Source organism: Conger conger, chromosome 16, assembly GCF_963514075.1.
Source record: "Conger conger chromosome 16, fConCon1.1, whole genome shotgun sequence".
Lineage (NCBI taxonomy): Eukaryota > Metazoa > Chordata > Actinopteri > Anguilliformes > Congridae > Conger > Conger conger.
The window spans coordinates 20584158-20599237 of record NC_083775.1 but is presented as its reverse complement, the minus strand read 5'-3'; positions in this window follow the sequence as shown (position 1 = coordinate 20599237).

The following is a 15080-nucleotide window of genomic DNA, read 5'->3' as shown; positions in this document are numbered from 1 at the left end:
CATCACACCAGCGGAATGCTGGGTTTGTCACTGAATTACAGCCCGCTGAGCTTTACCGCTGCGGGGTACAGTATTTCATTGACAGCAGTGTCGTTGCTTGAAGTGAAAGAACTGTACGTTGTAATTAAATTGATAGCCAAGATTGTGGCCCAGTCATGCCAAGCATGTTGGCGCGCAGTCAAAAAGACAGACAGCTGGAGATGGCTTCAGCTCTTCTCTATGTTTGAAGGTGGGGTTTAGGACCGATCTGCGACAGCCATGTGAAATGCTGCAAGGCCCCCACTGGGTGCGTGATCTAAGAAAAAAAGTTTCCATTGGTCATGCAATATATTTGTCATATCATTTCTTACATTTCCAGTTTTCTGGTGGTCAGATAACTGCCCCTTACTGTTCATTCAGATGTGACATTGCTGTGTTAGCTCACGCACCCCTCGTGTCTGCACACGTGGGACGCATTTTGCACACCCAGGTGTTTTCTTTTTACGGCGCAGGTGAATGACATAATCAACAGCCTGAACATGGACGGTAATGGCAGCCAATGCAGTCAAGCAGAAATAACCTGCAACCCTTTAAGGTATGAGATCACAAATATGTAGGTGATAAGAATGTTCACTAACACTTTATGATAAGGTCCCTTGAATAGGCATGAACTAATGTAGTTGTTAACAAACTAATTCTGAGAAGTTAATCTGTACAGATCTGTTAATGTATTTGTACATCATTAATCATGTAACAAATACGTTACTTAGTTGTTAACAAATTCATTAACTAAAGAAAAGTTATTGTCATCCTTTATTAATGTATCTGTCCATAATTCATTCATGTTAACAACTACATTAGTTAATTCATGACTGGTAATTGCAAGCAGAGTTCTAGACCACTGACTTTTTTGGAAAATTAAAACATTCTTCAATGAGTTAATGTAATTTCTGGAAAATGCTTCCTTTCTACAGGAAGAAGGAATCTTTGAGATAATCTTCACGGTATGATTAGCTACCATGTCTTTGCTTCAGTACCAGTGAAGACACAAGGCCAATAAAAATCAGAATGAAACCTCAGTGTAAAACATAGCATTAGCTGCAGCTGGATCAATGAAGTGCTGAGTGGCAAAATTAAATGTAAAAACATACAGCACTTGCTGTACCCTCTGGGTCCAGGGTTTAAGGCCCCCACTTTAACCTCTTAACCATTCAACCCATTCCAACCAAGTTCAATCTGAAAACGTCTCACCCTTCAAAACATGCTGTATTAAAGAAAATTACAAAAATAGTAGTAAATTATTTAGATTATTTGTCATTATTCTATGCCTCTGATCCTTCAGAGTATATCTCAATCAATGTTAAAACTCTTTTCAGTTTCAGGTTACGGGTGGCAGCAGCCTAGTCTAGTGGTATTGCTGGAAAAGAATTGCACAGCGACCATTTTAACCACTCAGTCCTTTCCCCTCCGTGTAGTGAACACACACACCTCAGTTATAGTTTCAGCATAAACCCAATGTGTCCCGTTTGCCTACTGGGTGTCCAAAACCCAGGGCTCGAGCCCTTTAATTTAATTCCAGCTGAAGTGGCTGTTTCCAGCATCCAATGAGCTGATCATTGAGCTGTGCTGGGTTGACTTTTTAATTGAGTGACTGATTCTCACTGGGGTCCTCCATGCTGAGTGTGTGTACACCTGAAGCTCGCTGTCTGCCTGTGGGGAAAACAAAGCACATTGAAAGCACGTGGCTATGAGCCAAGCCTGCATTCTGAGGAAAGTGCAGAACCGTGCAAGCATGTAAATGCACGTTCTCTGTTACCTCAGTTTTCTCGCTTTTCTGAGCAGAAACCAACAACACACAGCGGTTCCCAGGAGTGAGCTTCAGGGATACTGCTTACTGAGATGCATGTTCACTCACTGTGGTGTGCTGTCCTGTTCCCCCTCGTGAACCCGTATCCCCCAGGGAGTCCAACAGGCCAAATGTTGTCCTCTAGCCTCCCCTGCTGTTGTGCACAAGTCAATGCACCCGGGCCCTCAGCTTCACCAAATCCTGCCACTCGTGGCTAAAGTCATCAGTCCAAAAATAAAAAAAGGAAAGAAAACCAACCTGCTATCTTTGGGAGTGAAATTGAGGAAAGTTTGGCTTGTAATAAATCCAGTTTACAATCTTTATAATTTGTTTTAATCTGTTGTATTTTATCTATCTATGTAAAGCACATTGCGTTGCTTTTTGTGATGGAAGATCTGTGTTATTGAGATGGGAAATCACTGTGTTATCTTTGTGATGGAAGATCTGGATTATTGTGATGGGAAGTCTCTAATTGTGCTATCTTTGCAATGCAAGAACTGTGTTATCGTGATGGGAAATCACTGTTATCTTTGAAATCTGATTGTATTAACTTGGAAATGGAGAACCTCTCATTGTTTTTTTGTGACAATGGACAATCTTTGAACACAGTGTTATTATGAGGGAAGGTCCCTCATGGAGAACGCTACGTGGAGTGACATCACACACGGTCATTGGAGTGGTGAGCAGACACATGCAGGGCCTGGTGCTGGGAAATTCCTCTTTCCTCCTATACACAAAATGAATGTCGGTTCTCAACAAGCTGCGACAAGCATAGCATGTTCCAAAACCAAGCAGCCTGAACAGGACTCCTGTCAAACAGGGTTCCTGTGTGTCAATGAAATATAACAGAATGCTCAATTTTGGCTGTGAAAAATACAAGAGCTTCAGCTGTTTGTTGGTTCATATTGCCAACAGCTCCTTTTCTCAGAGCTGTAAATATCCTGAAGGGTGACAATCATTGCCATTGTATTCTGTTTATTTTGGCATTTAGCAAAAAATGTTTTCGCATTTTGTACAAAAGATGCTGAACAGTTGTGCAGAGCGACTCACAGAGGTTGCATTTTTACATACAGGAAAATGGTACCTTTGATACTTTTTTTAAACTTTGGGGGTGAAAACAAACATGTATTATTTAAAATTTCTGGGGGGATGGGGACATGGTGGGGGGTGGGGGGGGGGTTACATAATAGAACGTGATGATCTAGACCAGTTTGGAATGGGTGGTCCTGGGTTGTGGGGTGGGGTGTCTTGGGGTCAAGGTGCAGGAGATAAGATCGAAGAGAAGGCATGATGATAGGTCAGAGGTCACAGCCAAGTAAGGGCCTGTTGGCTAGTAAGAGCGGCCCACAGATGTTCCCATAAAAGACCCCACCCACCCCCACTTTACCTGGTATGGTCCCGCACACAACCCTCCACCCCACCCCCACTTTACCTGGTATGGTTCTGCATGCAACGCCAAACACATACACACACTTAACTAGAACTTCCAAAACATCCTGTTCCCTTTCATTTCAATGCAAACTTCAATTCTGTGTCTTTGAGCTTTAAAAAAATATTTAAATCAGAATTTACTGAAATTTAAATGAATTGGAAACACCTAATGGTGTTACCTAATCTAAAATTTCCCTCGGGATGAATAAAGTATCTATCTATCTATCTGTCTATCTAATGGGGATTAAAGTGTTGGGGCACCACACACACAGTGAGAGCAGAAGATGAGATGGTCTGTCTGGTCAGGGCTGCCGTGTCCCGCGGGCTGTTCCTGGGCTATGTGTGGAATTCTGCTCTGTAAAACTCAGGGTCAGACTCCATCAAGCTGTCTGATGGAGTGGACGCAAGTTTAGCCTTGCGCCGGAAACTCCACTCTCTCACAGCCTCTAACTGCACTCATGTTCTCTCTGTCAACAAAACTGCACTGATTTCTACAGAGTACTACTGTACAAACAAAGTGAAAAGTAAAGAGGCTAAATACTTCTCTGATGTCAGGGAGGTTGCAGTGCTGAGGAAGGTGCTCTGACCAAAATGTCTTGTACTTTTTGTGATGCACCTTGTACTGGGGCACTTTTTTGCTGCAATGCTCAAGTAAAATAAACAATTATTTTACTAGCTCTTTAAAATCTCTTTCCAATGAACTTCTCTTGATTTTCGTGATTCGCGTTTTTTTTGTGTGTAAGCTACATCAGAATTGCAATATTCAGTTGAGAATATTCTAGTCACATATTTGTGATCTCACACCCTAAGGGGTTAAGCCGTCAGAGTCCAAATTCTACTTGGCAAAGTGCTGCTGCTATAAGGAAACAAAGATAAACACAGAGCGCAGCACAGTTAGAGCAGCAGGCCCTGAATGGGGCGAAGCTGGGGCTCAGTGTGTGCAGACAGGCTGTGCTTAATATTACAGTCCAAAAACAGAGCCGCACTTCACCAATAAATAAAACAGAAGTGTGTGTGTGTTTGTGTGTGTGTGTGTGTGTGTGTGTGTACTGTACAGTGGCTTCAGATCGTATTCAGACACCTTCACTTTTTGTACACTTTATTGCGGTGCCGATTTAATTTCAAATGGAATACATTTTTTCTCATCAATCTACACTCAATAACCTATAATGACAAAGTGAAACGTTTTTAGAATTTTTAGCAAATGTATGAAAAAATCTAAAAATGAAATCTCTCAGTTATGTAAATATTCAGACCAGTGACGGCTGGTATAAATGTGCTAACAGGGCTAGGTGCTCCCTAACTTTTGAAGAAGCGTTTTTTACAATGATCCTTGCGTAGGTCTCGTTTGTCGTCTTATTTCATGTCAATAAAAGAATTGAGGTAGTTTTGTTTGAATTATGGGGAAGCCAAGAACAGCAGCACCATCTAATGGTCATAAAAAACATAGGGTATGACCAATATTTTAGCTACAGGGATACTTTTTCTCAGCCCCCGGTCAGCATATTACAATGTCAAGTGTGTGACAAGCTTTACATATAGTGACACGCCCCCTCGATTTGTTATGCATTTGGGCTAACTTTATTCAGCCCATTATAGTCCGTGTTTGACACGCCCCTTCAATTTGCTATCCATTGAAGGCTTGTAAGCAGTGTGAACAAAAAGAATTAACAAAATGGCGGGCACAAATATAAATGTGGTGGACTAATATACTTCACTAATCATCTGTTTTCTATAATGTATTTGGAGAAAAAAAATAAAGAGATTCGCTGTAGGGATGGTATTAGTCAGGTGATGGGCAGTGCCTGGTGTTCGCCCAAAGAGTTCAATCTTTGTCTCATCAGACCAGAGAATCTTTTCCCTCATGCATTCAGAGTCCTGGTGGTTCCCAACTTCTTCCATTTCACCACTATTGAGGCCATTGTGCTCCTGGGAACTCTCAAAGCTTTAGAAATGGTTTTATGCCCTTACCCTGATCTATGCCTTGCTACAATTTTATTGCAGAGGTCTACAGAGAGTTCCTTGGACATTGTTCTAACCATGCATGAATTGTGAATTGTGGACCTTTTGAAACTATGTCCAATCAACTCAATTTGCCACAGTTGGACTCCAATGAAGTTCTAGACACATCTCAAGGATAATTAAAGCAAACAGAATGTGCCTGACCACAATTTGGAGTGCCACAGTAAAGGGTTTGAATACTTATATGAATGAGAGATTTCTGTTTTTTGTCTCGAAAAGCATGTTTTCATTATAGAGTATTGAGTGTAGACTGATGTGCAAAAATGGCAATTTGATCCATTTAAAGTGAAATCTACGACATAATAATTTGTGCAAAAAGTGAAGGAGTCCGAATACGTTCTATGTGTGTGTGTGTATGTGTGCGAGGGGTTGTATTATAGGGTGTATGTGTGTGTGTGCGTGTGTTTGTATATGTGAGTAAGAGTATGTGAGAGTGTGCATTTTTGTATCTGAGAATATTTTTTCTGTGCGGGTACATGTGTTTGTGCATGTACATGTGTGTGTGCGTGCGCGGGTGTGTGTGTGTGCCTGTGTGTATATGCACGTGTGTATGTGTGTGTGTGTGCAGGTGTGTGTGTGTGTGTTGGGGAGTTGGGGGCGTTCCTGGCATGCCTTTGTCTGAGCCTGCGGTGAAAGTGGACAGGTGTGTGTGTTTGAGGAGAGGGAATGTGAGCAGACTCTCAAACTCATCGCCTCAGAGCTCCTTCCCTGCGAGCAGGAGGAGAGGGGGAGAGGGGGAGAGGAGGAGAGGGGGACGAGTTTGTGCACGCTGTCTTTCACTGCCACGCGCCCCTCTCCTGCCCAGTCATGCTCTCCTTCCTCTCTCCCTTGCTCCCTCGCTCCTTCTCTTCCCTCTTTCAGGTGAGGTTCAGTGCCAGATGTGGAGGGAGGGGTGTAACGAGAAGAAATCCCCAGATCTCTGATCTCTCCGCCACATTCATGGGTTCATGTGACATCACAGGTTAGAACATCATATGTATCCACTTGTGAACATTCTATTTCGCTCAATGTCTATGAGCTCCTCTGTGCCCAGAAATAGATCTTAAATTACTTCTTTTTTATTTGAAAAATTGCGGAAAATGCTAATGTTGTTAGTCTGAGTACAAATATGGTGAACATCTGTTTTCTTTACACCAGCTCTGGTGGGCCATAACGAGCGAGTTCAAGGCAAGGAACTGCGAGGTTGCTAGGCGTCAGCCAGTGTCATCGATGTCCGCTTTCAGAACTCCAGCCCAACTCTGAATCCTGAGCTCAGATACGGATGTCCCCAGGTGGGGACACGTGCCCTGTGTATTTAAAGAGATCAGTTAATAGTGACACACGTTAGGCCCACCCAGAGCCCCCACCCACTCAACAGGGGCGTGGCCGGTGCTCTGCCTCCTGACCTCATCACACCGCTGCCTGTGCATGCTGGGTAATGGTCCGTCCTGGCAGCAGCCGAGGCACATTCTACTCTATATTTGCATGATAAAGCAAATCGACATTAAAGCTGCCTTCCGAAGCAACAGGTCCCCTGGCTTCGTTCAGTGCAGATGCATCAGTTTTCACAAACGCTGATTCACAAACCCGGCTGATCCGGAACGTGAGAGGTGCTTATTTTTTCTGTGAAGTTTCCTGCCGGAAAGCTGAAACTCCAGTACATGGGCTTTTAGGTGATGTGTTTAAGGGTCATTTCCCAGCACGTTTCAAATGGAAACTTTGAACTCTAAACTTCACGCTAACAATGCAAAACTGACCATCTTAACAATCTCTTAAAACATTTTCCCTCAAGTAGAAAATATTTGTTTGCTTTAAGTTCCTGTTTACCTAGAGAAGTGAGATTTTCTTACGCCATTGGCAAAAATGGTTAAACTGTCTTGCCTCATTGCCATTATCTATTTTAATCCATATTTAAATTTAAGTCTAACTGCATTTATCATGCACATTTGAATCAAGAACAAAAAAACACACAAAAGATTTTTGAATATGAAATTCTGTGAAATACAATATACCAATACTGTAAAACAAGACTAAAAAAAGCACTGTGCTTTGTTTTATTGTAATAGAGATGTAATGGTTTTGTAGACACAGAAAGTATTCCAGCTAAGTGATGCATCCTTTAAGAACCATGCATAGTGCTCAGAGAGCTTAGGGCCATGGGCCAAACACAATAATACTGTAGATCACTATCTGTCCATCTTGAGTTGATTTTCCTCATGCAGATGCAATGTGGGTCAATAGGAAAATTCTTCTTTTTTTCTTAGAATTACTGTTAAGCATAGACATGCGAGTGAACAACCCACTCTATCATAATCAGTCAGGAAGTTACAATGGGCAATTTCACATAAATCAAAGTTTATGTAAAAATTTAGATTTTTGGCCGTTTTAGGCTTTCAGCTTCATTTTTTTAGAGCACATTTTGTTTGGCTTTCATAATCTGCATGCGTTAATGTCAAATTCAGAGTAAGCTTTTAAACGCAACATGTCAAAGTAAAAGTAACACCTGTTTTGTGCATTGTTTTGAGGTTAGCCAGCTAAGAGTAAATGTTCAGAGTAAAAATATTGTTTTAAAGGGGTTTATACATAAGATGGCAAGTTATAGCCCTGGATTTTCGTTAGCCCAGTGTCGGTAATCTCCCAGCCTCACGTGACTGCCAGCTCACGACAAAACTTTGAAGCGGTTTTTCTCAAAAACATGGTTTGGTGGCACTCATGAAATGGGACACGACTCCCTTGATATTTGGATTAGAGAGATAACTTTGTACGCTTTCTAAAGATACCATTCTCCTCTTTCGAGCAGTTTAAACTCATGTTGGGGTCAATACGACTAATTTTGAGAGGGCCAGTCACATATTAATGTGAGCTCATGCGTATGTAATCTAATCAAATTTTACTTGTGTATAAAATCTAATTTGAGCACAGATATTTTATAAAAACATATATTTTATTAGTTACAAGGATATTATCAAAACACATTTTCGGCACAGGGATAGATATTATAAAAAACTGATATATTGTGAACACAGTGTAGGGGAAATGCCTCAATGCCACTAAAATAGTGAGGACAGATCACTGAAACATACTACCATATGTCACCGACGACAGGTATATTGCAAAAACATACAATATTGATATTGACACATAGTATATTGAGTAAAGGTATTGTGAAGGCAGTGGGCGCAGATGCGTTATGCAGACAGTAAAGTGCAGATGGTGTAAGAGTGCTGGGTTGTGTGGGAGAGGATGGAGCAGACAGTAAAGAGCAGATGGTGTAAGAGTGCTGGGTTGTGTGGGAGAGGATGGAGCAGACAGTAAAGAGCAGATGGTGTAAGAGTGCTGGGTTGTGTGGGAGAGGATGGAGCAGACAGTAAAGAGCAGATGGTATAAGAGTGCTGGGTTGTGCGGGAGAGGATGGAGTCAGAGGAATGTTTGTAGCGGGTGCAGGGGACGCTGTGCGCTGTGTGCACAGGAGATGTGGAATGCAAACTTCACAGGAGCAAGAGGAAGAAAAACAAGAGAAGAGCTGTGGAGGGAGAGAGGGAGGGAGGGAGGGGTGGAAATGGGGAGGCAGGGAAGGAGAACGAAGGGTGGAAGGATGGAGAGATGTGCCGATGGATGGCGGAGGGGGCGAATGTTTGAGCTGCTAATTTAAAACAATTGATCCTACATGTTAATTATCTCTTTCATCCAGCAGCTGTAATGACTGTCATTACCACCACCCCCACCCCACCTCCCAACTCTAACTGACATCTCACCCCACAGAAAAAGAGTTCTCCATCCGCGCCCACCTGCCCCTCTGCACCGCTCCACCATTACCACTATCCCGGCTCACCCCTGTCTTCCTGGGGAGCGTGGCTCTCGCCTTTGTGACACCCTAGGTGAGAAGCGTGGGGCGGAGGTTCAGGTAGAGATAACAGAGCAGAGGGGGGGTTATTGCTCAGAGGTGCATTTTCATCCCCTTCATTTGGTGCCCCGGTCATACGGCTGCCTCTTCTTTGCAGCTGTTTATATTGCCTATGCTTAGAATTGGCCCTGCCTGGGAGTGTGACACACACTGGATACAAGGAAACCGGTGCCAGTTCTTATAACGTGAACTAGAACGCAACATTGACTCATTGGCCCTTTACCGCGCAGTCATTACTAAACATCTGAGACTGTAACTGCCACAAGCTATCATCCTACGTCTCTGTAGTCTGCCATGTTTGGTCTTTATCTAGACCACTGCCTTTCCCTCATCTTTATTCCCACACACACAACCTCACCCTCTCACACCTATGCCCACACACACTCTCACACACAGTAACTGCTCTCTTACAGACACTATATCGTCTTGTATTGACTGACAGTCAAGTGAAAAGAAGTGACATTGCCTTACCTCATTGACAAATCTTCAAATGAGTAAAACTGTCTTACCTCATTGGCAATTATTTAGTATGATTAAGCTAAATATACAATTAAGCCTAAAATACTTTACATATGTTTTGGTTTTTGCTTTTTATTCACTCAGTGGTAAAGCTGTTGACTGCGCTTCTCCACCTGGCCCTTTCTTCAGTCAGGAATTTTCATCAACATAATATTCCAGAGACAAATACTAATATAGAATTATTCAATTATTTTCAAAAGGATACTAATGTATAAAACTATATCTGGGAAATAGTTACTTTCACTGGCTTTAAAAACCCAGCAGCTTGATATAATATTCACAAGACAATACAATACTCATACAATGTGGTCCGTAGGTATTTGGACAGTGGGTCAATTTCAGTTTTTTTGGCTCTGTGCTCCAGCACATTGGATTTGAAATCAAACAACGACTATGAGATTAAAGTGCTGACTGTCGCCTCTAATTTCATGGTATGCACATTCATATTCATATCGGATGATCCCTCTAGGGGGATCATTTTAATTGCATCCCCTTTTTTTACATAGCCCCCCACCCTTTTTTAGGGAAACAAAAGTAATTGGACACTTGGCTTCTCAGGTGTATTCAAATACTGCCGTAGTGCATCTATAAGAAAGTGTATTTTGATTGCCTTTGGAGTCTGTTATTGCCATGTCTCAACATGTGGACAAAAGTTGTGCCAATGACTTTGTTCCAAACAGTTTGTTTCAGTAAGCCTATTGTTTTACTGTTTTTTTCTTCTTATTTCTCAGCCTCATAATGGCTTCCTTGACTTTCATTGACAAACTCTTGTCCTCGTGTTAACAAACACCAATAACAGACTCCAAAGGCAATCAAAACCAGTATGTATCAGCATGTGGGTTTATATCTGCAGATGTGAGCAGAGCTGGTATATAATCTCTGGGCTGTCTACAGCACATGAAGACATGAATCTTTATGCTCTGTGACACATGTAGGCCACAGATCCTTAGGTCATACTTGCGCTATTCTCTGACAAACTCACCTACTAATGACTACTGGCATCTATTTTCTGATGGAGGTTTTTTTTTCTTCAAATTTTTCCACCTGGCTTGGTGTTTTAGGCCTGGCTCTCCCTCCCTCTAACCTTCTTTATCTCCTCATCTCTTTCCAGTCCAAACACATAAAAGTATTAACCTGCATCTGTTTGATAAAACACAAACTAAAAAAAAGCCCACAAAATTGTGCCAGGAACAGGGAGTTGAGGGAATGTGTATGAACAGTGACGTAACAGTGTATACAGGACCTCTGAGTTATAATATCATAAAGGAAGCAGAGGGTCTCTGCTGTGACATCATACTTCATACAGAGCCTTAGAGCTATGACCTCATAAAGGAATCATGACCGCTGTGGTGTCGCATCACTGCAGGGACAGAGCCTCTGAGCTGTGACATCACATTGGACAGAGCGAGATGGCAATGAAAATCAGAGGCCTGTTATGTAAGAGAACTGTCTCTACATGGTTTGAACAGTATATTCTTGAAGAGACATTTTTAAAAGCTGTAGGATCCTTTCCTTTCTCCTTAACGTATATAAATCATGTCTCTGGCTGGAGGAGAAACTCTATAGCCTCATCACTCGGAAACTTCAGATGCATATTTTCATCAGTGAGACGGGCCGCACTCCTGTTCTGACTTGTTCTGCACTCGAGAGCAGGGGAAAAAGCAGCACGCTTTGACAACCACGATCCCAAAAGAGAGAATATCCACCTCACTGGCACTGTCCCTAGAGTGAAATATGTATTTGCATGCATTATTGATTCACATTTGGTTCATTTCATATATAAATATTTGTTCCACCTGTCCAAACCACTCACTGCTTTAGTGTCTTCTGCACAAGAGAGAGTCAGTACTGGTAATGGAGAGAGTGGAGAGAATCAACTACATTCAGTCACAGAATCTATGGGGAACTCCTGGTGCTTTATTGTCCTACAAACCACTCAGAAGAACATGTAATAGTGAGAGGGTGAGAGTTTGATGTTGTGGCGAGAGGGTTATGCTGTGGTGACAGAGTTACAGGGTTATGTTCTGCTGACATGGTGTGAGGGTTATGTGCTGGTGTGAGGGTTATGTGCTAGTGAGAGGGTTATGTGAGAGGATTATGTGCTAGTGAGAGGGTTATGTGAGAGGATTATGTGCTGGTGAGAGGGTTATGTGAGAGGATTATGTGCTGGTGGGGGTTATGCACTGGTGAGGGTTATGTGCTGGAGAGGGTTATGTGAGAGGATTATGTGCTAGTGAGAGGGTTATGTGAGAGGATTATGTGCTAGTGAGAGGGTTATGTGGGAGGGTTATGTGCTGGAGAGGGTTATGTGAGAGGGTTATGTGCTGGTGAGAGGGTTATGTGAGAGGATTATGTGCTAGTGAAAGGGTTATGCGAGAGGATTATGTGCTAGTGAGAGGGTTATGTGAGAGGATTATGTGCTGGTGGGGGTTATGTGCTGGTGAGGGTTATGTGCTGGTGGGGGTTATGTGCTGGTGAGGGTTATGCACTGGTGAGGGTTATGTGCTGGTGAGGGTTATGTGCTGGTGGGGGTTATGTGCTGGTGGGGGTTATGTGCTGGTGGGGGTTATGCACTGGTGAGGGTTATGTGCTGGTGGGGGTTATGTGCTGGTGAGAGGGTTATGTGAAAGGATTATGTGCTAGTGAGAGCGTTATGTGAGAGGGGTATGTGCTAGTGAGAGGGTTATGTGAGAGGATTATGTGCTAGTGAGAGGGTTATGCGAGAGGATTATGTGCTGGTGAGAGTGTTATGTGCTGCTGAAAGGGTTATGTGCTGGTGAGAGGGCTACATGGTCAAGCAGCAGTTTAAGGCTATAAGGGTATGAGTGATGAGAGGAAGCTGATGAGTTGGAGTATTTCTCACAGTGAACTCAGACTCCGGGCGGCGCTTTGGTAACTATCTGCTAAAAGCTGCCAGGAATGCGCTGCGGACTCAGGGCAGCTTAGTGTGTACTGGGGAGGGGGAGCGGGGGACCGGCGCTCCTGTTTACCCAAGGGATAAACCGCAATCCGCCAAATAATTTGCACGTTTCTGGAACTTAGCTAGTCTCTCTCTCTCTCCCTTCATCTCAGTAGTCATCTGGAAATCTGGAAAGTGTGTGTGTACGCCTGAGTGAGCGATATGAAGAAAAAGTGTCTAAACTTGCTTGAATGCCATTGATTCTAAACTGTTAAACTGTTAATAATATGAATGCCTGCTGTATGATGGCATTGTGGTTTTTCAGATTTTGAAAATGAAGGTTCATGGTTCTGTTATGACTCAATTAGGCTCTGGTTTATCCATCTCTTCCTTAATTCCTTTTCTCGTGAGATTCACAGAGCACTCCTTGGCTCGGACACAAAGGCTCTCTGTGACATGGGCCATGCTGATGTCAGCTTTGTTAATTCTTTAATTAGAGGATTTTGTTGTCGAGATTGTCTCATCTTAAGCCCCCGACGCCTTTCTGAGGATGTCTGTTGCCCATGGTGCGCTAAGATATCCATGCTTCTTCCAGATCCTTCTTGCACATTAAGGAATTGCATAACCTACCCAGGATGTGTCTCTCTGCAGGCTATTTCTGACCTTAAATCCCAGTTTGTGTCTCTATAGATGTTGCTGCTGACAGTAAACTGAGGTTGTCTCTTTAGAGTTTGTTTCTAACAGTTAAACTGAGGTTGTCTCTGTAGAGTTTGTTTCTAACAGTTAAACTGAGGTTGTCTCTGTAGAGTTTGTTTCTAACAGTTAAACTGAGGTTGTCTCTGTAGAGTTTGTTTCTAACAGTTAAACTGAGGTTTTCTCTGTCAAGTTTGTTTCTAACAGTTAAACTGAGGTTGTCTCTGTAGAGTTTGTTTCTAACAGTTAAACTGAGGTTGTCTCTGTAGAGTTTGTTTCTAACAGTTAAACTGAGGTTGTCTCTGCAGAGTTTGTTTCTAACAGTTAAACTGAGGTTTTCTCTGTCAAGTTTGTTTCTAACAGTTAAACTGAGGTTGTCTCTGTAGAGTTTGTTTCTAACAGTTAAACTGAGGTTGTCTCTGTAGAGGTTGTTCCTAACAGTTAAACTGAGGTTGTCTCTGTAGAGGTTGTTTCTAAAAGTTAAACTGAGGTTGTCTCTGTAGAGGTTGTTTCTAACAGTTAAACTGAGGTTGTCTCTGTAGAGGTTGTTTCTAACAGTTAAACTGAGGTTGTCTCTGTAGAGGTTGTTTCTAACAGTTAAACTGAGGTTGTCTCTGTAGAGGTTGTTTCTAACAGTTAAACTGATGTTGTCTCTGTGGAGGCTGCTGCTGACAGTCGAACCCGCTTGTGTCATTGCGAATGTTGATCCAAAGTCAGCGGGCGCCTCCGGTTCTTCTTCTGCTGTCGAGCACTGTGAGCGCGAGGGCGCTTCCAGCCATAACAACATCAGGCTGCGGCTTGAAACTGCCCAAAAACGTTGGAAAGACGTTGAAACTGGAATGAGATAAAACGGTGCTGAGAGAGATAACCTCACCTGCCCTAGAGAAAATTCTGGAATAGCACACTTCAGGGCACTGAACAGTGCTGTAACCCCTGTGTTCATTCACAAGCCCTGCAGATGCTTCGAACCCTCGTGCTCAGTTTTCTTACAGAAGTTTCAGAGTCTGTACCGAGTCCTGTAAGAGTCTGTGCTGTCTGGGTCTGTACTGTCATTGAGTCTGTGCTGTCATGTCTATTTCTCTGTGTCCATGCTTCAGCCCACATGCCTGTGTCAGTACTGTCTCACTGTGCTCATGCCCGGGTTCATTGGTCTTTTGTAGCCTGTTTCCTTGATTCTCATGTAAAAGAAGTGACATTTATGTATATTGACATAAAAGGTTTTAACATAATGAAAAAAGACAAGGAATGCATGTTATAGCATTGTAAAACACTGTTGGTTATAAACCATATCAGACAAAATTACCCAGGCCAGGACACATCTTGCCAGACACTTGTGTCTATACTGGGGACATTCTGGGATTACCTGCTAATTCCAGTGATACTGTCATGAATCACTGGACATTACAATCTCAGAGTGCCTAGTTTCACACATTTAGCCTATGTCGGCGTAACGATAATGGCATTATTCATGTTTTCATTAGGGCAGGTGCCCAGTTCTCACATACAAAAACGAAAGTATAAAAGGCTCCACCTTATCAGACCGGAAAGCAAAAATTGAAGGAGCAGGGAGGACATTTTGCAGCTCTGGTCTATAATCAGAGATGCAGGAGCTACCTAGACAAGGCAGTAATAAAGGTGTGCAGGAGCACTCGCCAGAAAGCCGCGCGTGATTTATGACATCTGTCCTCTGGAGGCACCGTTTCTCATCTATTACCCCCAAGTGGCGAGATACCGTCCCAGGGGAGGAGAGAGAGAGAGAGCGAGGGAGGGAAAAAGAGAGAGGAGGGAGGGAGAGAGAGCGAGCGAGT